Source organism: Sus scrofa, chromosome 1 (genome assembly GCF_054392235.1).
Source record: "Sus scrofa isolate SSC_HxYL_T2T_F1_AM1 chromosome 1, Sscrofa_HxYL_maternal_Yorkshire_Landrace_v2.0, whole genome shotgun sequence".
NCBI lineage: Eukaryota > Metazoa > Chordata > Mammalia > Artiodactyla > Suidae > Sus > Sus scrofa.
The window spans coordinates 245,310,527-245,338,346 of NC_139383.1; the positions used below are offsets into that span (position 1 = coordinate 245,310,527).

Below are 27,820 nucleotides of genomic sequence, written 5' to 3' on the forward strand. Positions count from 1 at the left end.
CAGAAATATTACTGGCAAATGGTTCTCTGAGAGTTCTGGAAAAAGGCAGTGTGACCTGTGGTCCCTGGTGGGAGGCAGAGAAGCCTTTCCTTCCAATGCTCATCTTTGCCTACCCCATTCTTCTCTGCCTTGAATTTATCTCCTCAGGATTATCTACCATGTAGGAAAAAATCCCTGAAAATCCACTCCTCAAATGAAAGGCCTGTGGGGTTACTTGATTTCTGGCTACTGAAAACAGGCTGTGTGGTTCCACAGCCCTCTGCGATAAGAACGTATTCTCATATGTTATCTCACGCAAGCCTTTCCTGAGACAAGCAGATGAGGAAATTGAGTTTCAAAGAATTTAAGTATCTTGCCTAAGTTTACACAAGTGGTGGTTTCTTACTTCTTTTGTTCCTTTCCTATCTTCTTTTTCTCCTTTTCTTTTTCTTTGGAAGACATTTTTCTTCAGAATGTGGACTCTGGAGCCAGATACGTGGTTTTAAATCCCTGACTCTGCATGACCTTGGGCAAGTTACTTATTTTTGTGTGCTTTGGTTCTCACCAGTAAAAAGGGGATAACCATACTATTTACTTCATATGATTATTGGGAGGATAAGGCTGGTTAGGACAAGTGTAGCATTTAGAATAGTGTCTGGCATGTAGCTAACCTTCAGTACGGTTTAGTTATTATTGCTACTGCTATTGCTGTTTCCTTCCACTCCCCGATTTGTCCTTTCATCAAACATTAATTATCTTCTCTCTGATGGGCATTGTGCTAAGCTGGGGAAATGAGTAAGAAGGCGTCCCTTTTCCATGAGACTTGCTGTTTACTAGGAGACAGAGAATTGTGGGGGATGGCCACACCATGGAGGTGTGTTAGGCCTCTGTGTAATCACAGGTCAGCTGTGGGGTGTCCGTGATTATCTGGAAAGGCCTCGTGGAGGAGACGACCTGGCATTTGTGTTGAACACTGGAGTCGAAGAGGTATCCATGAGGACGATGGTCAGGGATGGCCAGGGGGCCGTGTCTTCCAGGCTGAGGGGCCAGTGTGAAAGACTGTAGCAGGGCTTGGGAATAAGAAGCTGTAATAGGTAGCCAGTGCTGCCATAACCAGATACCACAGATGAGGTGGCTTAAAAAACAGAAAATAATATTCTTACAGCTCTGGAGGCTAGAAGTCCAGGTGTCAGTGGGTTTGGTTTCCGCCGACGTGCCTCTCCTTGGCTTGACAGCTGCCTTCTGGTTACGTCTTCGAATGGTCTTCTTTCCATTTTCCAATCTCTTCTTCTTTTAAGGATACTAGTCATGTTGGATTAGGGTCCAGTCACAGGACATCATTAATCATAATAACCCCTTTTAAAGCCCTATCTCCCAATATAGTCACATTCTCAGGGACTGGGGGTTAGGGTTTCCATGTATGAATTTTTAGAGGGATGCACTTGAGCCCATCATGGGAAGTCTCTGGAAATACGGCCGGAGTCAGGTGTGTGTGGATGCGTGTGAGGACCCACAGCCAGAATGCCAGGCAGCGCCCAGATCTTGAAAAGCTTGGCTTCTAATCAGGTTAAGGAAGATGTCAATGGGCAGAAATGGACATGGCGACCAGATTTGGGCACCCTTGGCCCCCTCAGGCTGTGGTGTGAAGGGCAGACTTCCTGGGAGGAGCCACTCTGTGATATGTCAGAGGAGACACTAGTTTGCTTGTTTGTTTGTTTGTTTTTTGCTTTTTAGGGCCCTTGCCCTCAGCATATGGAGGTTCCCAGGCTAGGGGTCAAATCAGAGCTGTAGCTGCCAGCCTACGCCACAGTTCACAGCAACGCCGGATTCTTAACCCACTGAGCAAGGCCAGGGATCAAACCTGCGTCCTCATGGATGCTACTCAGATTCATTAACTGCTGAGCCACAACGGGAACTCCAGAGGAGACCCTAGTTTCAATTTCAGTTCTCTTTCACCACAACTCCAAGGCACATGTGGTGGGTAAAGGGTGGCAGTAATTCCCCAGGATCTAGAGGATCCCTGAGAATGAAGATGTGTGGGTGGAGGGGTACAGGTGGGTGAGGAAGGTGGAGGCAGTGGCTATGGGAACAGCCCATTTTGCTGTGTCAGCCTCATTTGGGGATTGCCAGGCACACACAAGTGAAGTGGCTTGGGTTTTCCTTTTCACCCACAAGGCCCCTCAAGTGTTCTTAACGTGATCACATATCTTACTACTGTACTTGGTAAATGAGAGAACAGCCTCCCTTTCATCCTCCTGCTAGGTAGCTGCGCACAGCAGCTCGTTGTTGTTGACAGTCACAGAATGAGATGATTACTCCTCTGCATTTTTAGAATCCTGCTCAAACGCATGCATTTCAGTGCAGAGAGGGGCTGCTGCCTTTTGTATAGTTCCCCGTGGTTGAGAGGCCTGAGACAGCGGTGTCCTGCTCTGGTTTTCCTGGTTTCTGGAGGAGCTACTTTGGCACCATCCCTTCATCTCTCTTTTGTAAAATGGGATAAGAAGGAAAGTGGTGAAGAGTCTATGAGAAAACATGGAAATGTGAGAGTTCCCATTGTGGCTCAGTGGGTTAAGAACCTGACATAGTGCCCATGAGGATGCAGGTTCTATCCCTGGCCTCGCTCAGTGGGTTAAGGATCTGGCATTGCCATGAGCTGTGGTGTAGATTGCAGACACAGCTTAGATCTAGCGTGGCTGTGGCTGTGGCATAGGCCAGCAGCTGCAGCTCCATTTGGACCTCTACCCTAGCAACTTCCATATGCTGCAGGTAGGATCCTAAAAAGAAAAAGAAAAAAAAAAAAAAAAAAAAAAGTCATCATTTGTTTCTTCTAATCCCAGCTCTGAGCTTGTGTCAGAGCCTTGAGCAAAGCAGTGGCTAACCCAGCTTTTACTGCCCTGCTTTGTAAAGTGGGAAGTGGTCTTTACTCCCTCTACCCCTCTTCCCTTCTCTCTTCTCTCCTTCAATTCCTCTTCTCTCAGATGTAAAGATTAATTGGATGCGGTCTGTGCTGTCTGCCAGGAAGCTAGAAAGTGTGAAGCATCATCTGGATGGGTTTAGTAAGCACTAGATTCTCCTTCCTCTGCTTTTGACAAACAGAGTGACAGCACATCGCTGTGTTTAAACAAGTTAATGTGTATGTTCCTTGACATAAGGAAGCGCTCTAATCATGAAATACAGCTTGCATGTCATTTGGTTCTGAGATTTTATTGAGTACTACTAATCTTGACATATTTTGGTTGGCACCACATTCTTGGTGTAGTGGGTTAGCGTTGAATAGTTTGCAGACTTTGTGAAACAAAATCCTCATTTAATGGTTTAGTTTGGCTACATTTTGAAAATACACAAAAACATAATGCGCTCCTATTTTATAGGGATTTTTTTTCAACTTGTGGCTTTGGTTTGGTTTGGGGGTGGTTGTTTTTTTTTTTTCCTTTTTCTTCAGTGCCCTTTCCTTTTTCTTCTCTGTCTGTCTCTGTTTCCCCATCTTTCTCTCTTTTCATGTTCCAACTGCAGAAACCTACACACAAAAAAAGACAAGCTTGTGAACTAACTGAACTGCAAGCGGAAGAATCCTCTTCATACTTACTTGATTTCAAGATTGTGTTTACACCCTGGCCTAACACTCTGAACTTTTGCATGTTGAGTTCAGGGATTCAGAACATCTGAAGGCCACCAGGCCCTGGAGTGACAGGTCTGAAGCTCCCCAGTAGAAGTACCTGGACTAAATGTGCCATAAGACTTCAGTCAACACCAACCCCCAAAGTCACTCAACTCCATTGACAGCACAGGCGGGAAAAGTCAACAGGCCTCTGGCGTGTCCTCCTCCTCTGCTTCCTAATCCCCTGCCCCTCCAGTTCCTAACCCAGGGACAGTATTTAGAAAGCAGGGCAGGTCTCAGGCAGCCCTCTCAATTCCTTTGGGCCAGAACCTTCCTGTGTACATTTTGCTATCTCTTTGTGTTGTAAACAGGGGCACTCAGTGTTGGCAGGGGGTGTTCTTTCTGTTTTAATTATGCCAGGCATAATTATAGTTCCAGGGTCTGGAAGCAGCATAGAGTTCTTTGGAGAACTTCACAGGGATTTTTCTGTTATGACATAGTTTATCTTGGGGAAAAAAAATTAAGGCAAAAGTCATTTCCAAGGGGAAATAATAACACGATTCATGCTAGCATTCCATTCCATATTGAGTAGATCACAAAATCAGAGTAGACTTTTTTTTTTTTTTTGGTGGGGGAGCGGTGTCTCTAAGTGTTGAACTCATAGAATGGTGGGAAAAATCTGGATAAATTCTGATGAATGGATGTGGATGGAGAAGGATATAAAAATAAATGTTTTTACTTAGGAAAGCAATAATGAAGCACCCAGCTGTATCTGAGTGAATTTGTTAGTACCCTGGGCCCTGGGGATATGGAAAAAAATCTCACCATAATAATAGTAATCCTGCCTGAACCTGAGTCATAAAATTCCTTCTTGCCCCCAGATGTTCAGTTAGAGGCCACTTCGTTGCTCTGCTGATGTAGCGAGAAATCGCAGAACTGCCAGGGTAATGGAGAGAACAGTGACAGAGGGGGAGAGCTAGGGCTGTTTCTCTGTTATGAAATGTGTTTTTATAGGTAATTCTGATGTACGGTAGGTATTAAATAGAGCAACGGAAAGATGTTTTATTTTAGATTAGTGCTAGAGTGATATTTTCCCCCTGGCACTAATAATCCAGCAGCTTTCACAAGCCCATTTTGCCTCCCAGTTCCTCTTAAGCACTGTCTATTCTGGCATCAGGGTGAGCCCTTGAATCAAAATTTCTGCCTTACAAAAGGAGAGAATCACCTTTACTACCTGTGCTTGTGATATTTAGGAAAGAGGGATAGTATGCTCATTTTTTTTTTTAAGAGCAGTAAGATGTTATTCAGTTCTGCTGCTGCAATTTAGACATAGGGATATATATATATATATATATATATATATATATATATATATAGGCAGCCTTGGGTAAAAATAATAATAATAACATTTCAAGAATGGCATTTCCTAATTGAGTGATCATTTAAGATGCCCCTTTATGCGCATGTGCTGGTTTGAAATCCAGGGAACGGACCATTTCAGCCTAACATCTCCGCTGTCTGCACCACGCAGGACTCACAATCCTTGTTTAATTGCGTGCTTCTTGCATATTTCAAGGGCTGTCACAGGAACAACAATGAGGCCTGTTGTTGAAACCACAACGTTTCCATCATAGTGGAAAAAAAAAAATAAGGTCACTGTGAGCTTGGAGCATTGTTCGGCTTGAGCCTGCTCAAATTATTTCATTCATGTTAAAATTTAAGGAGATGAGAAGCATATTGCATGAAAAGACAGAAGTTACTTTATAGCTGCCCCTTCCCCCACTGCAATTTTGGGGAGCCTGCCTCCAACCTACCCCCTTTTAGCTGGAGGGTGAGTCCCCTCTGCCACCACCTATACCCACCCCACTCTACTGTTTTTTTGTTTTGTTTTGTTTTGTTTTTTCAATTTGTTAAGATACTAAAATCTGCTTTGTGTGATTTATGAAGGAACTTGAAGCGATTAGTTTCACAGTGCATGAAAATTCCTCAGGTTCAGGGGGGATGGCCAATCTGTTACACTGTTTGCCATGGACTGGATGGGAACATGAGCAGCTCGAAGCCATAAGGAGATTGTGTTGAGTTATTAAACACTTGTGGTAAAGCTGCTTATTGTTAATTCCCCGATGTCCTGCTGAAGCGATAGGATAAAATCAGATCGGATTAGATCAAAGAGCCTGGGAGCCAGTCTTTGGAGCAGATTCATTTAATCAATAAAGAGACCTCCTGAACTAGGGGGAGAGAGTAGGGGGCGGTCCTGGTCGCTTAGGAGATTAAGAGGGGGGTTGGGTGGGGGCAATGGTGGGAAAGAAACAACAATTTATATGTATTTATTTAGCTCTTCTTTTTGAGGTGTAATGCTTGCCCCTCTCAAACGTTTTAGTTATACCAACCAAAGGGTATAAACATTTAAGATTTCACTACTCTAATACTTCACTACTCCTATAATGCCCTGTAAACCAGGAGGTTATTTAAAAAAAAAAAAAAAAAAAGAAAGAAAACAAACTTCTGTTCCGTAAAAGGTATCTCCACAAAAGCAATTTAGGCTCAGATGATTCCCCAAGAAACATTAATCCCTTATGAGTTAATCTGCAAAATTTCCCATTGTCTGTTTGTGAGGAGAAATAATAAACACCAAAAGGCCAAAGTCTGTCCCCACCCCTGCTTTGTTTTTGCCTCATGCCCACCTCCCAACCCCTGCCAATAATTATAAAGCATTGTGTATTAAGAGGTATGATGCCCCGTCCTTCAGCCATGCTTAACACTTAAATGATGCATATTCATTCATCTCTTAGCCCTACCCAACCCCACTGAAACAAGGACTTGCCAAGAAGGAAGTGACACCCATTAGAAAGTTAACTACAGAAAATGAGAGAAAAAATGAAGGATGGAGCAAATTAAGGATGCAAGTCCCTCAATGGTTATTGGCCTTAATGGTGTTATAAAAATGATGTCGGCTTTTACCAGGAATAATTTATATTCTGAATTAAATAAGGATATGTATCTATAAATCCATTCTATAAAACTTAATTTTCCATCTAGATATGCTGATTACTTCGGGCCCAGCATACCTTTACCGGTTGTTAATTACCGCGGGATGGTTTAACACTATTTTCCAAATCAGCATGCATGCATAAAATGACTGCAATCCAATTTGACACATTATTAGTGATGATTATTGTCATAGATAAATTAGATTGAACAGAAAATAACCTTCATCCTTAGCATGTTTTAGCTCTCAGAATTAATGTGATTTGGTGAACACATATAAATAAAAATCTGATGAGTCCCTGCTGACTACAGGGCCTGCTGGTGCTGAAGTGTATCAATTTCATGCAGATGATGAATTCCTTAAGCATTCAATGATAATCATGCTTGATTTGACAAGACTTTCTCATGCTATTTTAGGGCCTTAATTTTCTGTGAAGTTCTGTCAAGTGCTCATCAAGCACCCACTTATCTCTGTATCTTAACCTGGCAGCCAATCACAAGGTTGCCTAACAGAACAGCTACTGAGTGCCAGCCCATTAATATTCGTGTCACGTGACTGTCCAAGGAGAGAAACCAATCAATGGCTGATTAACATTCAGGTCACATGACTCCCGAGGAGAGTAAATGAGTTACACAGTAAGACATCAAACAAATTTTCATCTTGAAAGAGTGATTGCTTTTTCTGCTGCTGTGATGTTTGTCAAATTCGCTCTAGCCTTGTCCAATTAAGCTCCATGAGCTGAATTAATAATGAAGAGATGTAAGCACTGTGCCAGCATGAGAGCTGTGAGCGGTGCCATGGAATAAGAACTGCTAAAAAAAAATTTTTCGTAAAATGATTGAAAAATCACATCTGGATAACGGGAATAATTGCTTTTGCAATCTTGATGCTGTTTTGTACTCTCCAGTGCAAAGTGTGAACTGGAGTATGCTGGGATATGGTACTTGTTTTACGTTGTACTTCAAAGATAGATGTGGTTTGGGGCTTAGCATGATTTTAAAGGCATTACCCAAATACATTTTAATTGTATTATTGTTTGTCACCCTAATATGGAATTTTATTTGCACACTCAATTATGTTCTGAGGCCTTCTAAAGATAGGATCTCTCAAGATTTTTACACTATCTGTAGAAGGGAAGGAGATTATTCTGTAGTCTCACATCCTGTGAAAGAAAGGACGAAACCAAGTACTTTAGAGAGAATTTATGTGTATTTATGTGTCTGCTGTTTCTTATATTAACATTCACAGGTCAGTAAATTAAATTCACTGAAGTCTGTCAAAACACACAGGTGAACCGAATGAGAATTTCAGAAAAGGAAGATGCTCTCCTATTGCTGAAAGCCAATGACAGCTTTCTTATAGTTGCAGAGAAAGTTCTATTCCATCACAAAGTCAATAGTATTTCAGCACAGATGCACTACTAAATTCAGGTGACATGTTTAGAATAGAGACCCTCAGACTAATAAACCTTTTATTCCTTCCCTGAAGGGAGTGAGTCTTGACTAATGGTTTATTGGAATTATCAAAGAGTGTCAAATCCCACTTACTAAGTTCCAGCATGAAATTAGCCAAATTCCCCAAAGGCCTTTCTAAAACAATATAGTCAAATAAAAGGTGTTGGGCGTGCTGGAAAAAAGTGTTAAAACCAGTTACTTGGAAGTGATGAGAAATAAATCTAACTGTAGGCAGGAGGCAATGTTTATGTGTACAGTTAATAACTTTCTTAATAGGACTTCTTGGCTTGGTGATTCTCGTCTGGGGAGGAAAGTGAGGTGTGGAACACAGGGCAGGCGTAGGGCCATAAGTCAATTCCCAGCACTGTTAGTCAAGGATGGAAATTGCAAAGAGAAAAGCAATGAATTTAAAAGCCCCAGCAAGCGGAGAGAATGGAAGGAGAGATGTGCTGTTCTAGGGCAGGAGGTGGATGGGAGTGATTGAGAATCCAGGTTGGACCATCCTAATGGAAGGAAAAACCCACTTAGTCCTCAGGACAAGGAACTCCACCAGTTCCCCAAGAGTGATTCCTTTCTGACAGTTCCTTACTCAGAAAATAATGTTACTGTTCATACTGTTACTTAGAAAATAATGTTACTGTTCATAACGTCTCAGGGTGAGGGAGGCCCCAGAGGGGACATATTATAGAAATGTTTTTTGTTTTGCTTTTTTAAAAGCAGAAGTAGAGATTCCCAACCACAAGGCTCAAATTGAATTTCAGATACCTGTGAAAACAGCTGCTCTGAGTTTGTGTGAAAAAGACTGGTGGTACTCAAGGTAATGTAAGTTTAACTGATACTCTTTTCCTGAATATTTTACCCATGACTTGCTCTGCAGCACACTGGCAGCCTGGAGCTCTGCTTACATTCAACCCACATGCAGTGGAGCTGTTTCCTACAAGCACCCCCACTTCCTGACACTTGAGAGCCATGCAATGGAAGGCAGCTTGGTGGCTGTAGAAGGCCCCGAATAAAAGCGTATTCCACTTTCTGCATAACTTTACATAATTAATAGTTTTCCATGCAAACTATTGTTTGCCTTAATTGTTGTTCCAACAGCTGTTTTCATTAAATTGTAAAGCCCGCTGTGTCTAATCCTTTGAGCCCACTATTGATAACAAGAACAGCTCTGAAGCTTGCTCTAAAGGAAGAGTTTGTTCCCTGCCAAGCTGGAAAACCGTCCTGAAGTTACTTGAAAAATAAGGCCTACAGTGGGACTGGTTGTGTAGCTAATCCATTAGGCTTTTCAAAAGAGCCATGCTCTGTACCCTCATGGCTAAATTGACCCAACAACCAATCAATGCCTTTATTTGCTGCGTGGCTGCCCCTGAAGGGTCTTAGAGCTGGTCCAACTCGTAATCAAAGCCTCCATCAGTACCAGGGCCCTGATGACATAAATGGCCAAACTTTCAACGCGGCTGGCCCCGGTCCAGTCACACCATTTTGAAGATACAAAGAGGCTGTGTTGCTCGGTGGAATTCATTTTCTTGTTTACTTCCTCCAGAAACAAGAGCATCATCAGCACGCTCAGTGCATCGGATCAGACCGCGGAGTTGTTGACAGAAGCTTGGCGAGGCTTGCCAGCTTTCCACACGAAATGCTGGCTTTCTTCTCACACACCCCCTACCGTTTGTGTCTCTGCCAATTGTAGCACATCAGAGCGGCCATTGAGATAATGACCGTGAAGTCTCATGATACACTTTGATGAAGTGTAACATTTTTTAAAGGATTTTTGTCTGTGCCAAAATGATCGAGGCAGCTGACTAAAAATCGCCCCATCAAAATCAAGGCTGATTGATGAACAGCAGGCGGAGGCATGAGCCTCCCCAGAGAAGATGGGGGGGGGGGAGACAGATTTTGCAGCCAAAGTGTCTTTCTTTCCGTGTCTATGTACAGCACAGATTCCTTTATTTTAAAAGTCATCTTTGTTTCAGATGACTTTACGTCAGTGGCGGATGCTTCAGCCTCCAACCTTCTTAAATTCTTTTTTTTTCAATCAACCCCCAGAAGATACAACGAGTGATTCCTTTCTGACAGTTCCTCACTAACGACTTCGAAAATAACATTGTTGTTAATAACTTGGCGTTGGGCACACTGGACATTTCAGGGCAGCACAGAGGTTTTCGGTCAGAGGCTGACCCTGGTGTCATGTTCAGGTACATCTGAATTTCTCTTGTTTAGCTGGAATTGAGAGTCTGATACACAGAAGTGGTTCTGAGCCAGTGAAAGCCCAAATCAAGCTGGTGTTAAAAACCAAAATTCAACCAAGCAAATTTTTAAAATCTTACTGACTTTATTCAACAATCCATGAATCCAGCAGCATCTCGTCTAGCAGACAGGAAGGAGCTCAAAGGAGCTGTACTCAGTGAAGGACTTCTGTATGCAGACAGGAGCAGGAACAAGGAAGTTACGGGAGCAGAGAGTGAACTGGTTGTGACCAGGCCACTTTCCTTTAGAGGGTGGCAGCAGTCTGTCAGGCAGATGACCTCACCAGTGCCAATTAGGCAATTCCTGATTGACTCGTTTAAGATTCCATCTCTGGGAGAGGCTCAAACTGTAATAAGTATTCGTTTGGTGATGTGGGGCTTAGCACAAACCACTTCATTCTGAGCCTGTTGTCTGTTTTTAACACCAGTAACAACATATACAAAGACTGTGACCTTCTTTGGGAGAAAAATCATATTGTTTAATTTACCTCCCAGACCATCATGACTGTCATTTATAGAATACTTGCCATCACCCAGGGATTGTGTATCAGGTGATTAAAGCATTCACAGAGGAGTTCCCGTCGTGGCTCAGTGGTTAACGAATCCGACTAGGAACCATGAGGTTTCGGGTTCGGTCCCTGGCCTTGCTCAGTGGGTTAAGGATCTGGTGTTGCCGTGAGCTGTGGTGTAGGTCGCAGATGTGGCTCGGATCCCGCTCCTGCATTGCTGTGGCTGTGGCGTAGGCTGGTGGCTACGGTTCTGATTAGACCGCTAGCCTGGGAACCTCCGTGTGCCGCGGGAGCAGCCCTAGAAAAGGTGAAAAGGCAAAACATAAATAAATAAATAAAGTATTCACAGAGAGTGAGAATGTTCACATGGAGTCTGTGATCTTCACCACTCTGTTTACTACCACCGTTTTAGATGAGGATACTAAGGTCCAGATGAGGAACCTGAGGCTTGGAGATGGTGAATAACTTTGCCAAGCCCGGAAAAGTGGGGAAGGCAGGATAGGACCTGTGTACTTGGTCACAAGATGTGTTCCGTCTGCCTCTCTGGTTGACTGCTTCTGATAGAGCTCATTAAACAGCGCTCCGTGGGAGAAGAGGAAGCAATTTGTGGTTGAATTTGTAAAGGCAATGAATAAAAGGGATTTACCTCTCAGCTTTTCAAGAGGACATTCGCTACATGACATCCTCTGATACCAGTTTAACCAGCGTTTGCTCAGAAACTGGGTTTGAGTGTGAGTGAAGCTGCAGTGAGGTTTTGGCTAACCTCCACCTGTCTGTGGCTTACCTTCTCATTCCAGGTCACAGCACAGGACAGGTCCTACCCTCGCGAGGAAGTGTGGTTGCTGAGCTCTAGGACTTCTCAGAATGTCACAATTCAATAGACACCTGTGCTGAAGCAAGTGCAAAAACCACAAGTGCAAAAGAGGGTTACAGTTCAGTTACCTTGACAATCTTTGTTTCTGCTTGGGGAGCAAGAATGCATGTCAGAGTGGAGTGGAGGGCTGTAAACTGGGGAAGAGTGAGAGTAAAGGAAGTCAGGGGTAGCTGAATAATGATAAAAAACAATGGTGTTTGAATGTGCAAATAAGATCCCCTTGGGCTTCTTTTAAATGTCTTCATACTGTTTCTCTAAGTACAGTCAAATAAAAGGTGACAAAAGCTCAGACAACAGAACAAAGGCACCGAGCTAATTTTGTGCACACATTGCAAGGAATAAACTGCAGGGTTTCATTATCCTCTTTCCAAAGAAAGTATATTTCAGGAGTCCAGATAGATTCATCCCAGTTTGCACTAGATTTTATGCATTATTTAAATTTTAAAAAGCAGCAGCACCCCAGATCCAAGTTTTGCAGAGAAGTTTTGGCAACCAAATTTGTACACGTGTGGCCCAGTGAAAGAAAATGGACAACAGAGGCTAAGAGATGGCAGAAGTGAGGAAAAGGGCCCTCCATTGCATGGGAGCCAGGCGGGAATTACATATATCCATTTGCACAAGGAATAATGGACTCAGAGAGTTCTTTCAGCCTTCCTTCGGTACCAAGTATGGGCATATGCTTTTTATAGAGAGTGAGTATTCTGTTGGGAGAGTGGATCACAAACTCGTTAGTTCTTTTCAAATAGAAAGCACTCACTCCAGAGGAAAAGGGCTCTAGTCTATTTCTTTCAGGAGCCCTTGAGTGAGGGAACCACAAAAATCCACCTGATTTTAAAGAAAACTCTATCTGTTTGAGCCCATCCCTTAACCTCACTTTCCTCATTTGTAAAATTATGGTTTTATATTCTCTGAATCCCTCCCAGCACTAAAAGTGGATAGTTTGGGAATTCATTAAGTACAGACTAATGCCTTTCATTTCCATTGATTCTAAGAGGATGTTGAAATTAATTGAATCAGTCCAAATTGACAAATAAAAGGATCTATTTGTGACTTTCCAAAAAGGCTCTACTTCCCAGAGTTTACTCAAGTCAGAGTTTCTCACAATGTGGTCCCTCAATGGTCCCTGATTTCATGGCCTGAAATCAAACCACTTACGGACGGTGTTAGAAACTCTGGAAGTGGGGCTCAGCCATCTGCATTTTAACAGCCCTCCAGGTGATTTGATTCCAGAGTTCCAGTTCCCACACCACTTGCTCTAGCTGTCCCAGCTGCCTGAAATGCTTTTTTTCTTTTTTTCCCCCCAGGTCTATTTGAGACCTGGCTCAAATTTTGCTTGCTTCAGGTAGCCTTTCCAGCATCCTCCAAAGGAAATTAAGTTCTCCTTTTCCTTCTGTTTGGGAGAACTTCCCTTCTACCTTTGTCAAACTTTGCATCTGCTGTAACTACATGTGATTGTCCATGAGGTGGAACCTGGCAGGGTGTGGTAAGCAACCTCTAAAATGGCCCCTAATGACCCCTGTTTGTTTCCCTTGTCTCTAGTGTGAGTTGGTCCAGTAAGACTTCCTTCTATGGTGAGGGGATGGCAATTCCAAGATAAGGTTATAAAAAGATTGGCATCTATCTTGGTCATGTTCTCTTGCTGGTCCTTCCTCCCTCCTTCTCTTTTTCTCTCTCACTCCTCCCCTCCCTTTTCCTCCTCACCCTCCTCCTCTCTCTTCCTCCCTCATCACCTCTCCCGCCCACCCTGGCCACCATGTAAATGTTAGGGAACTGTGGACCAAAACCACCTGTCCTGGCCAGGCATGAAAATAACTACTTGCATAAATTGCCTCACCACAGGAGGTCCCGATAAAGAATACGGAACTGACAAACTGCCGCCGAAACCAACCAGAAGAATTCAGGAGGGGCCAAAAAGAGGGAGGAGATGCCAGCTTCCTGCTAGCCTCCCAGAAACCCTCATGCTGGAACCCAGCTTGTCTGAGAGATGCGCATGCAACCAGTGAGGGCCCCGAGTTGGATCAGATATGGGCACGAGCAAGATGATTGGTCAGAGACAACCCGGAAACCCACCCCCACCTCCATAAAACCTGAGACAGCGAGCCACCAGCCAGAGCAATTCTCATGCGCTCCATTACTCTGCTGCTCTCCCTCCAGTGCCCCTTTCCAGTAAACTCTTCTCCTTTGTCAATACGTGTGTTTCCTTGCACAATTCATCTCTGAGTGTTAGACGAGAGCTCACTCTCAAGCTCTGAAAGGAATCCCCTCCAGGAACATAAACAAGTTCAGGCTATCCTAGGCTGTCCTTCTAGGTTGGCCCTGGTGGATGAGAGGTCACATGGAGGAGCATCCAGCCAGCCCTGGGGAGAGGCACATGTAAGTAAGCTCCTCCCTGGAGCTGAACCTTGAAGTGACTTTGGCTCCTGGGGACACCTTGATCTGTAGTCTTGTGACCTTGAGCTAGTACCACCCAGTTAAACCTCTTCTCGATGCCTCAGCCACAGAAGCTATGAGGTAATAAGTTGCTAAGTTTTGGAGTAATTTGTTGTGCAGAAATAGAGAACTCAAATGCAGGACTGGCATGTTTTTGTATTCTCCAAAGCACGTAATTGGATGCTTTGCTCATAAAGGAGTTTATTATATGACTGTTGGAATTGGAGGAATGTTGCCTTGAGAAATTTTCAAGAGTAGTTAATTTCTAGGTTTGTACCGGATGTATTCACTGTAGATTCTGGGGAAAATATGTCTTAATAAGTTATTGGAAAAAAAACAAAAAGGTTGGGGGTTGGAGTGGGGGTTAACATATGATAAGTCTGAGGAAAACATAGGCTTCCAGACATTTTGAGTTTTCCTGCAGTTGTGGTTTTCTAACTTGATGAAATGAGACTTTAAAAAAAAATAGCCATTTGAAGAGGATCGAGGCCCAGCAACCCAAATATCTGCAGTACAATAAAGCCTCAAAGTACCACAATACCAGCCAGAGGCCACTATTTGAGAACTAAGTGCAGCAGGGAAGAGTATGAGTTTGCATTTAGCTGTGACAAGTATCCAAAGGACTCTGCCTCACATCTATTCTTTCCTCCACTCCATACCTTTTCCTCAACATCCTGACATTTATATTTTTTTCCTTTCTCGGAGTTCCTGTCGTGGCTCAGCGGTTAAGGAACCTAGCTAGTATCCATGAGGATGCAGGTTCAGTCCCTGGCCTTGCTTAGTGGGTTAAGGAACCTGCATGGCCGTGAGCTGTGGTGTAGGTCACAGATGCAGCTGGGATCCCGAGTTGTTGTGGCTGTGGCGTAGGCCAGCAGCTGTAGCTCTGATTAGACCCCTAGCCTGGGAACTTCCATATGCCACAGGGGCAGCCCTAAAATGACAAAAGACAAAAATATATATATATTTTTTCTTTCTTTCTTTATTGAGATATAGTTGATTCACAGTATTATATATTATATAAGTTTCAGGTGCACAGCATAACTGATTCACAACTTTTAAAGGTTATATTCTATTTATATTATAAAGAATTGCTGTATTCTCTGTGCTGTACAATATATCTTTACACTTTATTTTTTCTGTACATAGTAGTTTGTACCTCTTACTCTTTAATCTTTCCCCTCCCTCTGCCCCTCTTCCCACTGGTAACCATGAGTGTGTATTGAATACAGTTCCCTGTGCTATATAGTTGGATCTTGATTATTTTATAGATAGTGGTTTGTATCTGCTAATCCCAAACTGCTCATTTATCCCCCTCTTTCCCTTGTGGTAACCATAAATTTGTGTTCTATGTCTGCAAATCTGTTACTGTTTTGTAAATAAGATAACTTGTATCATATTTTAGATTCCATGTATAAGTGATATCATATGGTATTTGTCTTTCTCTGACTTTGTTCACTTAGTATGATAATTTCTAGGTCCATCTATCTTGCTGCAAATGGCATTGTTTCATTGTTTTTAAATGGCTGAGTAGTAGCCCATTGTGTGTGTGTGTGTGTGTGTGTGTGTGTGTGTGTGTGTGTGTGTGTGTTTATTCTAATCAACAACTCCCAACTTTGCCTTGAATGATCATCTGAAAGGAAGAACAACAAATCATGAAGGGATTTGGGAGTAGTTAGAATTCCATCTTCCTTCCCTTATGTGAAGTGCACCTCTTGCCTGGCTCAGCGTCACTACAGTTTCTTTCCCCTTTCTTGTATGAAGGAGTGCTGAGAGTGCCTGAGAGGAAGGAGATGGGGTTGAAGACAGGCTAGCAGCTCACTTCTCACACAACCAGAGCAATGATCTGCTGTTCACACTACCCTTTAGGACTAGGACCAAAAATGCTCCCTGGGCAGTCCTGAATGCTGCTCCTGGCTCCTTCCACCACCACCACCACCACCACCACCACCACCACCACCACCACCACCACCACCACCACACACACACACACACACACACACACACACACACACACACACGAGCGTAATGCACTCTGAAAAGTCTGCTCTGAGGAGAGTGCAGCCAGCTGGAAGCAGCAGTGGAATGTCCTTCCCCTGGTACTTTAAGACATAATGGAGACTGACCTTCTGGGAGACTGCTGACTGGGAGAGAAATGAAGCCCTTAATTTCAAATGAGTTTGTTTGCACTTTCCTGGAGAAAAATCTTGGCTTGGATGACACCCAGTGTAATACGGTTTATTTGGTGTAAGTGCAAGAATTTTTCTGTTCATTTTCTCATTTCCTGAATGTAGGGCTTTTTGTTTGTTTTGAGAATTTTTTTTCTTCCCCCTTTTGTCATGTTTGGCCTTATTTTGAAGAGTAAAAAAATTATTTAAGGGAAAGGCTCAATTAAGTTTTATATATTAGCTTCATTGTGTTATATATATTGCTTGTGTTATTCAACTAAGACTATATACTATGATTCAAGGCACAGCATTTATGGAATAAGTGTCCAACAAAATTGTTTCTCCTATGGTGGGGGGTGGGAGGCAAGCAAGCTTTTTTTGAGTTTGGAGGGTTCTGGAGTTGTTGCTTTACAGAAACTGTGATCTTGCTGGAGAGATCCTTTGGGCTCTACATGCTGCAATTTCTCCCTTGTCCTTTTTTTCCCCTGTACTTGGGCTTCACTCTTCCTGTAAACTTTCCTCTCCAAGGGGCATTGGCTAGAAATAGCTGTCTCCCCTCACCCTGTCCTGGGCTCTCCCCACTGAGATGGGAAATGTGAGATGATGACAGCTCCGCACCTACCAGTCCACATCACTCAGATGAGTGAATTAGTTGATGAAGTTACTGTTGGTGCATGGCTGGTTTCCCTTGCGATCTCAGTTTCTCGTGAGATCTCAGTGGATCCCAGTTACATGACATCTCAATGGATGCAAGTTAGATTTAAAGAAAAAGAAAAAAGATAGCTATTTCTCTGCATATCTCACCCTCACCTACGGATTTACCTGTGTCTGCATTTCAAGGAAAAATGTAAAAACCGTATTGGTTATAACCAAATAGTTATTCCTAATACATACTTGTTAGATATTAAAAAATGATAGTTTGATCCTTCTTCCAGTCTTGTGTCCTGTCTCAAATGGCTCAGCCAATCAAAGCCTGGACCATAGCCAGCATGCTCTTTGGTCACTGCAGCTCTGAGGACTCCTTATCGCTCGTCAGCCTGTTCATTTGAACCTAACCCTTTCCAACCTTGATTCCTTTGTCCTTGGAAATACTGAGATGGGTTCTTCTCTTGCCCATCCCAAATGTATTCCTGCCAAGGGAGATGCTGAGCGTAGGCAGAGGCCACACAATGGTGGTTGGCACTGATGGTATTGAAAGAAGGAGCGCAGCCTAGCCCTGCCTCCTCCCTCTGTTTATCCTTTTGACAACTTGGAAGACATTTGCCAGGGAAGAAAAGCCGCGCATTCCTGGTATAATTTATAGGGCAGTGTTAAGCAGATGGTATAAGTGGTTTATTTTTAAGGAGGTTATTACTGGTCACAAAACTTCAAGTCAGCTATTTGCAGGGAACCCTCATGAAGGAGGCCCCTGTTTGTGGCGTCCACCCCCCAGAGTATCTGACAGAGGGCTTACTGTGCTTTTGCACCCAACCACATTTAATCCATTTATAAGACCCCTTTGTATGAGATGCCGTACAGGGGAAATTAATGTAGGATATGGCAAACAGCTTTTAAGAATGTCTTTTCTATAGAAGAACTGTGTCATTCAGAGAGCGAAGTAGGCTTTCCTCCCCACCACCCCTGCATTGTTATGACTTGACATCTAGTGGAATATTTCCACAGCAGAAGAAAGCTATTGTATAATTTATTCACTTACTCTCCTGCTGTAAATATAAGTACATTTAATTTGGGGTCCAAGTTTGGGGAAAAGCAGCAACAGCACTTAAAAATCAGTCAGGGAGTTCCCCTCGTGGCACAGTGGTTAAGAATCCGACTAGGAACCATGAAGTTGCGGTTTCGGTCCCTGGCCTTGCTCAGTGGGTTAAGAATCCGGCATTGCCGTGAGCTGTGGTGTAGGTTGCAGATGCGGCTCGGATCCAGCATTGCTGTGGCTCTGGCGTAGGCCGGTGGCTACAGCTCCGATTAGACCCCTAGCCTGGGAACCTCCATATGCCGCAGGAGCGGCCCAAGAAATAGCAAAAAGACAAAAAGACAAAAAAAAAAAAAAAAAAAAAAAAAATCAATCAGTGAAAAATTGAAAGTTCAATGTAACAATGACTAGTCACATAGACAGTAGAAGATAACATATGCCTTACAGGAAGGAAGATATTTTCTCACCCAGCATACATTTTAGATTTTAAATTTCTGGAAATGAAAATAAAATTTTAAATTAAAAACAAGCATCAGATGCCAACCTTTTGGGGTTTTTTGTTTGTTTTGTTTTCTGAATAAGGTATTGTGAAGAAAGTAACTATCATCTTCCATTTCATCATCCCACAAAATAGAGACAGTCTGATATAAAGAGGAATTAAAACATAATTCCATAAAGAACCATTCTTTAATAAAAGCATCTCTATGTAGAATGTCACTATACTGGCCTTTGGGGGTTTTGTTCTTCCTTTCACAATAGGCAGTGAACTTGCCCTTACTGCCTGGCCCCAGTTCAAGACCTAGTGATGGGAACTCTGCTCTGGGCATTTGAGTGCATCAGCTGTGAAGTCAGATGACCTGTGGTCAAGTCTATGGGTTGTACGGGTGGGTATGTGACCTTGAGCAAGTCATTTCCCTGGGTTTCCATTTCTGCATGCACACAGTGTGTATTGGAGTGGTACCTATTCTTCATAAGGCTGTTGAGAGGTTTACATGAAGAAAGGGAAAATGACTGATGCATGTGAGTGTGTGGCACGAGACTTCTGTTATTAAAGACCTGACATAACACTGGACCATTGTGAGGACAGAATCCAGAGTTAAAGCAGAAATTTTAAAAGAACTGATGTTAGAAGAGCATGTTTTGTTTTTATTTGCTGATGTCTCTTGAATTTTATCATTTGTGCTTATAAGTAAACCATTTAGTAAATAGTTTAAGTTTGAAAGAAAATAAACAATGTCTTATGAAAGTAGAGGTGGCCAGTTTAGAAAATGGAATTCATAGAGACAAAGCTTATTGCTTTTTTCCTTTTTTTTTTGTCTTTTTTTTTGCCTTTTCTAGGGCCACTCCCGCAGCATATGGAGGTTCCCAAGGTAGGGGTCTAATTGGAGCTTTTGCTGCTGGCCTGCACCAGAGCTACAGCAACACAGGATCTGAGCCACATCTGCGACCTACACCACAGCTCACGGCAATGCCGGATCCTTAACCCACTGAGCAAGGCCAGGGATCGAACCCGCAACCTCATGGTTCCTAGTCAGATTCATTAACCACTGCGCTACGACGGGAACTCCTGCTTTTTTCTTAATTGGAATATGGTTGACATAACATTATGTTAGTTTCAGGTATAGTACATAGTGATTTGACATTTGCATACATTATGAAATGATCACCGTCTGGTAATCATCTGTCCCCATACAAAGTTATTACAGTATGGTTGACCATATTCCTTGTGCTGTATGTTATTACAATATTGTTGACCATATTCCTTGTGCTATAGATATTTATTATATAACTCAAGGTTTATACCTCTTAATCCCAGCCCCCTCTGGCTACCACCTTTGTTCTCTGTATCTATGAGTATGCTTTTGTTTTGTTTGCTTTGTTTTTTAGACTTCACACAGAAGTGAGATCATATGGTATTTGTCTTTCTCTGACTAATTTCACTTAGCTTGGTGCTCTCTTGATCCATCCATGTTGTTGCAAATGGCAAGATTTCATTCTTTTTTAATGACTAATATTCCATTGTATTTTTTATATACCATACATTCTTTATCCATTCATCTACTGATGGATACTTATACTGCTTCCATATCTTAGCCACTATAAATAATACTACAGTGAACATAAGGGTGCATGTATTTTTTCAAATTACTGTTTTTGTTATCTATGGATAAATATCCAGAAGGGAAATTGCTGGCTCATATGGTAGTTTTATTTTTAGTTTCTTGAGAAGTCTCCACGCAGTTTTCCACTGTGGATATGCCAATTTATAGTCCCAACAAAGTGCCTGAAGTTTCCCTTTTCTCCACATCTTTGCCAAGTTTTTCCAAAACCATTTATTGAAGAGGCTGTCTTTTCCCTATTGTATATTCTTGCTTCCTTTGTTGTAGATTAATGGCCACATGAGTGTGGTTTTATTTCTGGGCTCGTTATTATGTTCCATTGATTTATGTGTCTGTTTTTTGTTCCATACTGTTTTGGTTACAGTAGCTTTGTAGCCTACTCTGAAGTCAGGGAGTGTGATAGTTCCAGCTCTAGATAGTTCCAGCTCTATTCTTTCTCAAGATTGTTTTGGCTATTTGGGGGCCTTTTGTGTTTACATAGAAGTTTTAGAATTATTTATTTTAGTTCTGTGAAAAATGCCATTGGTATTTTGATAGGGATTGCACTGAATCTGAAGATGCCTTAAGTGGTATGATCACTTTAATAATATTATTTCAATCTATGAACATGGTATGTTTCCATTTGTTTGTGTTGTCTTCAGTTTCTCTCATCAGTGTTTCAGAGTTTTCCGGGTACAGGTCTTTTACCTCCTTAGGCAGGTTTATTCTAAGGTATTTTACTCTTTTTGATGTGATTGTAGATGGGATTGTTTCTTTCATTCTATTATTTCTTCACATAAATTCTCTGCCTTTTTTTCTCTCTTCATTATTGGGACCAAATGATGCAAATGTTAATGCACTTAATCTTCTTCCCAAAGTCTCTAACTATCCTTTTTTTTTTTGTCTTTTTGCCATTTCTTGGGCCGCTCCTGTGGCATATGGAGGTTCCGAGGCTAGGGGTCTAATTGGAGCTGTAGCCACCGGCCTGTGCAAGAGCCACAGCAACGTGGGATCCGAGCCGCGTCTGCAACCTACACCACAGCTCACAGCAACGCCAGATCCTTTAACCCACTGAGCAAGGGCAGGGACCGAACCCGCAACCTCATGGTTCCTAGTCAGATTCGTTAACCACTGAGCCACGACGGGAACTCCCATCCTTGCTTTTTTAAACAAAAACAAACTTTTTTTTCTTTTTTATGTTTAGCTTGGGTGATTGCCAGTACTCTGTCTTCCAGATTGCTGAGCTGTTCCCCTGTATCATCTAATCTACTGTTGATTTTTTTCTTTCTACAGTATTGTTTATTTTAGTTATTATAGTCTCTGGCTCTGTTCATTTCTTTGTATTTTCTCACTCTGTTGGAATTCTTATTGTATTCATCCATTCTTCTACCAAGTTCAATGATCTTCATGATCATTATGTTGAATTCATATTGGGTAGATTGCCTGTCTCTATTTTGTTCAGCTCTTTTCCTGAGATTATGTCTTATTCCTTTATTTGGAACATATTCCTCTGTCTCCTCATTTTGTCCAGTTCTCTTCTTTATATCTTTGTGTTATGTCAGTTACATTTCCTGATCTTGAAGAAGTGGTCTCAATGTAGGAGGTGTCTTATGGGGCCCAACAGTACACTCCTCTCTAGTCAGCAGAGCTATATGCTAGGGGTGCCACATATGTGGGTTATATGTGCCCTTCTGTTGAAGGCTGACTACTGTGGGTATACTGGTAGGCGGGGCCGATCCCCAGCTTGGTTGACTGTAAGGCCCTGCCTCATGCAGTTGCTACAAGCTGCTGTGGGATAAAGTAGGCTTCCTGCATGGTTGGCTATACAGCCTGGGATGTGCACAGCTTCTTCTCGGTCCCACATAGCTGGCTGCATGACCAGGAAGTGTATGGCTGCATGACCAGGAAGTGTATGGCTGCTGCAGACCCACTGATGGGCAGGGCAAACCCCTGGTGCTAATAGGCTAGAGAGAGGATTCCAAAATGGTATTTGCCAGCAAGAGTGTCATCATGGTAGAATGAGTTCCACAAAATATCTGCTGCCAGTATCCATCCACAAGAGAAGTCCTAGGTGCCTTGTGTTTCTCTGGGAGGCTTTTCAAGATCAGCAAGTAGGTCTAACCCAGGCTCCTTTCCAGCTACTGCCTCTGCACTGCGATGCAGACCAGGTGAGATTTTGCACACACCCTTTAAGAGTGAAGTCTCTGTTTTTGATGGCCCTCTTCTAAACATAGGTCCCACTGGTTTTCAAAACATGATATTTTGGGAGCTTATCTTTGCAATGCGGGACCCCCTGGTTGAGGAGCCCCATGTCGGTATTGGACACCTCACTCCTTGGGAAGAACCTCTACAGCTGTGATGTTCATTCTATGTGTAGGCTGCTGATCCAGGGGTGTGGATCCAGAATACACTGCATCTCCACCCCTTACACCCATTTCATGTGACTTTTCCTTTATATCCTTAGTTGTGGCTTTATAAATGGTATAATTTTGGTGTGCCTATGGAAGCAGCTGAGGGTCAGGGTCTTCTTACTCTGCCATCTTGGGGAAGTTCCAGAGCTTACTGGTTTTTTTTACCAGAGACATAAAATCTGAGTAACAAACACAGTCTGGTCTCTAAGAGCTATTGTTCTTTGTGTTCAGTTAGAGATAGTTCAGTGCCCCCTTCAATCTTTAGATTCAAGAATACTCCCTCCACTATTTATTTTCTTTCTGCCCTTGTGATTTTGTCATCATTTGTCAACTTCTGATTAATCAACTGGCTTTCCTGGTACTTTGGCCTGGATCTTCATTTCCCCCTGCCATGTCTACCCTTCTCCTGACAAACTCTTCTTCATCCTTCGGGATGAAGGATCTTTGACAAAGATTTCTCTAACTGTCTTTTCTCTAATTCTTTTAATTAGAATTTCTCTAACTGTCTTTTCTCTAATTCTTTTCTCTAATTCTTTTCTCTAATTCTCTAATTTCTCTAACTGTCTTTTCTCTAATTCTTTTCTCTAATTCTCTAATTCTTTCTCTAATTCTTTTCTCTAATTCTTTTATACCACAATTAAAAAAAATTATCTGTTTTTTTTTCCCCTCTGAAATTGTGCGCTCTTCAGGAATGGCATTATTGGGAAGTTATGCTATTTCCCAGATGCCAAATCTAGTATAAAATATGCACTTAGTAAATACTTGTGGACTGGATATTGCATAAATACATTGAATGAATGAAGATCAGTTTGTAGTGAACAAGTTTTAGCTAGTATATTGTATCAGAGCCATATATGTGGATGAGCCATTTCTGGGGGAAAATGTTGATGTATTTTTAAGCTGAGGTGACGAGAGGACTTTCTTTCTTTTTTTTTTTTTTAGGGCTGCACCTGCGGCATATGGAGGTTCCCAGGCCAGGGGTCGAGGTCGAGCTATAGCCACTGGCCTACGCCACAGCCACAGCAATGCCAGATCTGAGCCGTGTCTGAGACCTATACCACAGCTCATGGCAACGCCAGATCCTTAACCCACAAAGCAAGGCCAGGGATCAAACCTGTGACCTCATGGATACTAGTGAGATTTTTTTCCACTGAGCCATGACGGGAACTCCACAAGAGGACTTTCTTAAGAGGAAGAAGTTACTTAACACCAACCAGTTATAACAATAGCAAGTTACATTTATTGAGTTTTTCTACATGCTGACATTCTTCAAAGTGGCTTATATGCATCATCTTCATAAAATTTTACTGTAATCCCATGAGGTTGTTATTATCATCCCTATTTACAGATGAGGAAACTGAGATTTGGAAGGGTTGAGTAAAATCTTAATAGACCCCACAGGTGCTGAGTAGTGGAGCCGAGACTTGAACCCAAGCTCATGTGCCTGTTCCACATTATTGCCAAGTCATATCCATCATCCTAAAAAGCACTCTCAGAGCAGCAGAGAGCAACACCGTAGAATTTGAACAGTCTCCAGGGCATGCTTTACAAAAGCATTACACTTCAAAGGAACATGTCTTTAGAAATACATGGATCAGCTGAAGATATTCTGAAAGTTTGCTGATGGGTGAAATGATATGTTTGGGTGCTTGAGAAGACTTTTAACGGATTAAATTAATTTTGCAGTAGGCCACAACTAAGTGGAAAAAAAAAAAACAGATACGAATGTGGGGCATGCAAAAAATTGTGGAAAATTCAGCCTAAAACAACCTCAAATAATTAGTATGTGAAGAGCTTAAACCCTCTATTCATCTTACCTTGTGGCAAAGGAACCAACGCCCAATTGCAGAAATGCAAAGTTGCCATGTTGTCCTGTGAGTGATACGCAGAAAATGAACTCGGTCCAGATCTTTTTATAAAAGATCTAGGTCTTTTTCCTTTCCAACAAAATTAAACTTAGTAAATAAAGATTTTTAAAATCTTTTTTCTCACTGAGAATTTCTTCACTAAAAGACTGTTAACTAGCTTTTTTTAAAAAATCTGTATTTATTAAAACTCATTGCTTAATTACAATCTTCGAGTAATTCCAAAATCTAGGAAGCATCTATTAACTGGAAACTCAACACAGTTTCGAAAATAAACCACAATGAAATCCTGGAAGGATAAAAGCACTTTGCTACAAATGTTTTTGACCTCTTATCATCCCTTTAATGTTCACTAACTTTCTTGAAGACTGGGTTTATGTTGACTATTACTTTCATATCATCCACAGTTTCCAGCAGTGGTTGAATTCTCATCTTCTCAGAACTGATCCAAATATTGGTTTCCTTTGAAGTCATTTTAACAGTGCTTTTGGGATGGCAGAGGAGGATCAGGACTATCTTCCCAATTTTCCTGACCATCGCTGCTTTTGGTGTATTTTTGTTTGTTTGTTTGTTTTTGTCTTTTTTTTGCTATTTCTTGGGCTGCTCCCGCGGCATATGGAGGTTCCCAGGCTAGGGGTCGAATTGGAGCTGTAGCCACCAGCCTATGCCAGAGCCACAGCAACGCGGGATCCGAGCCACGTCTGTGACCTACACCACAGCTCACGGCAACACCGGATCGTCAACCCATTGTGCAAGGGCAGGGACCGAACCTGCAACCTCATGGTTCCTAGTCGGATTCGTTAACCACTGTGCCACGACGGGAACTCCTGCTTTTGGCATATTTTAATGTGAAAAACCTGCCTTTTTGATTTTTAAAGCCATTCCAATGAGTCACGAGTTTGATTGGCTTGAACAGCGAAAGACAAATACTATATGACATCACTTAAATGTGGAATCTAAAGAAGCTGAACTCATAAGAACAGAGAGTAGAATGCTGCTTACCAGGGACTGGGGATTGAGGAATTGGAGAGATGTTGTTTAAGGATACAGATTTGTAACTAGTAGATAAATAGGTTCTGGAGATCTAATGTGAGGGTTTATAGCCAACAATATTGGATTATAAACTTCCAAGTTGCTAAGAGACTAGATCTAAATTGTTTCTATTATAAAAAAGGAATGATAATTATGTGATGGATAGAGGCATCAGCTAACACTAAGGTAGTCATTATATTGCAATATATAAGTGTATCAAATCAACATGTTTTATGCCTTAAATGTATACAATATTATTTATCAATTTTTATCTCAAAAAATAAGGATAAAAAGAATATGACTGGCTTGAAATCTGTATGTGTTATGGCAAAATGTGATTTTAACGTTTAAAGACAAGAGGATACCCTTTATCATCTACTGTTCTAATTTCTTCGGGGGAAAAGACTAATTGCAAGGGGGAGAAATTTGCTGCCTGTAATTATATGGTATGTATAAGAAAAGCCTAGGTCAAGTGCACAAATATAGCTTCTTTTATAAAACAAGACTTTGACTTGGGTGGATGAAAGCAACAGTGGGAATCAGACTAAGGAAAGAAACCAACCCAGATGTCACTACATTTTATTATGAAAGTAAAAATAGCATGAAATCACTTTAAAAGAAATTTAGAAGCAACCTACATTGATTCTCAGTTAGGACTCATTATTGCTCCCCCGTTGAACTTTAGAAAGATTTAAGCTAAAGAAACCCAGTGTTCAGAAAACACTGGTGAAATTCTCCTTAATTTAATGATCAGAGAAGACTAGGATCAGAAGGTTAGATGTAGCATCAAATCCTTAAAAAAAAAAAAAAAAAAAAAAAAACTTAAAAGGCCACACGTTGTCTCATCAACTGGGACTAGGTGTAGCACTGATTTCTTTCAACAGAATTGGGTAAATATTTGACCTCCAATGTCATTATGGTTAATGTATATTCTAGACCTCAGAGGACACTGAGACGAAAGCTTTGCTTTCTGATCGGCTCCCTAATAGCCTTTGCTTTCTTGGGAAAGACTGATAATATACTGTGTCCTTAACTTGGTGAAGTTCAACTCTTAGCTGTTCAATAAATAAAGCAATAATGATCTCATCGTTTGATTTAAGTTCATGTGATTTGTAAATCAGTACATAATAATAACCTCTGGGTTACCTATTAACTCAGAAAATACTCGTGGCTAATACCATTCCTTTATTTAATTCTGAAAAGATTGAAGTGTAGTCGGTGCACATACATGAATATCCCATAAAATAAAAGTTGAAGACAATTACACAAATATTTCTAGAACTTGTATCTTTCTTGCAATTCCCTATAAGGATACAACAAACTCCCCCATGTTAAATTACTCATTTTGATAACTATGTGAGAAGAACAGGCACAGATGGTATTTCTGAGAATGGCATCAAAGCATTTAAAATGCTCATTGGCAACATATCACATATTTATATGTGAGTAGAAAGTCATCTTTTGGCTACATTAATGCTGCAAAAATAAACACGCTCTGGTCTCTGATGCAAAGTTTAAAGTTTTCATGGCAATATCTGTTTCTTCATTTTGCTTACCAGGTACAATAAACTAGTCAACATTTATCAGTCATCTGCATGCATTAAACACCCACTGTGTGTTTAGCATCAGGTGCTATGGAGCCTTAGAGAGAAAGACATTCAAGGACTTTATAGTTTAATGGGGGAGAAGGAGAAACACAAATGTGTACATGTAAACAAGCAGGGCTGGAGATGTATAAACATACACACAATCCTGACCATCTGTGCAAAGACAGAGGCGGAAAGTGACTGGAAGGATAAAGGTGGGTGGGTGAAGGGAGTGAAGCAGCTGAAATGAGGTGAGGCTTGTTTTGTCAAAGCTATGTTGGGGTTTGAACACAATGTATTTCCCATTTCTCCAAAAAAAATGAGTAAGATGACAGTACATGAACAGAATTTTTTCCTTCTCTTTTTGATGCAGTGAGTAGGGGTTCTATGAGATTTGAGGGGGAAGAGAAAGGAACCCCCAGAGCAGTGGTTTTCAAAGTGTGGTCCCAACTGTCAGCATCACTGGAGCCCTTGTTAGAAATACAAATTCTCAGGCTCCAGCCCAGACTTCCTGACTCAGAAGCTCTGGGAGTGGTCCAGCCAGACACACTATACTCCCTCAGCCTGAGGACTGCTGTTCTGTGAGGTGGTTCTGAGGCTGCCACAAGAGTAGTATCCCTTTGAAATGACAAATCCAGAGGCCAGCTGTGTCCATGGGAGGATTCAAGAAGACAGAAACAGCTGGCGAGGAGGGACAACTGGGGAAGGCCCTAGAGCTCGCCAGCAGGAACTTCATGAGGCTGTGTTGGAGCCCTGTGAAATGTGCCAGAGCCTCTGATTCTGAGTTAATGTCTTCAGAGAATTCTAACTTGTGCATTTCCTGACTTTTATGAGCGTGTTGAGTATTGTAATTCCGTGAGGCTTTTAAATGTAATTTCCGCTGCTTTTAAGGA

The 27,820-nt window shown here is 41.9% G+C and overlaps 1 protein-coding gene across 8 annotated transcripts in view; it reads left to right on the plus strand.

Annotated features, from left to right (window-relative positions):
* LOC100154821 (spermatogenesis-associated protein 31D4) overlaps positions 1-27,820 on the plus strand; it is a 191,497-nt gene that overhangs the window by 99,808 nt on the left and 63,869 nt on the right. For 2 of the 8 annotated variants that reach the window (XM_085019091.1, XM_085019076.1), the window contains exon 1: positions 13,759-14,022. The exons of the other annotated variants lie outside the window; for them this stretch is intronic. The gene's annotated coding sequence lies outside the window, so the exon portion shown is untranslated. Of the gene's footprint in view, positions 1-13,758; positions 14,023-27,820 lie in introns of those variants that run through there. 8 annotated transcript variants of the gene reach the window in all.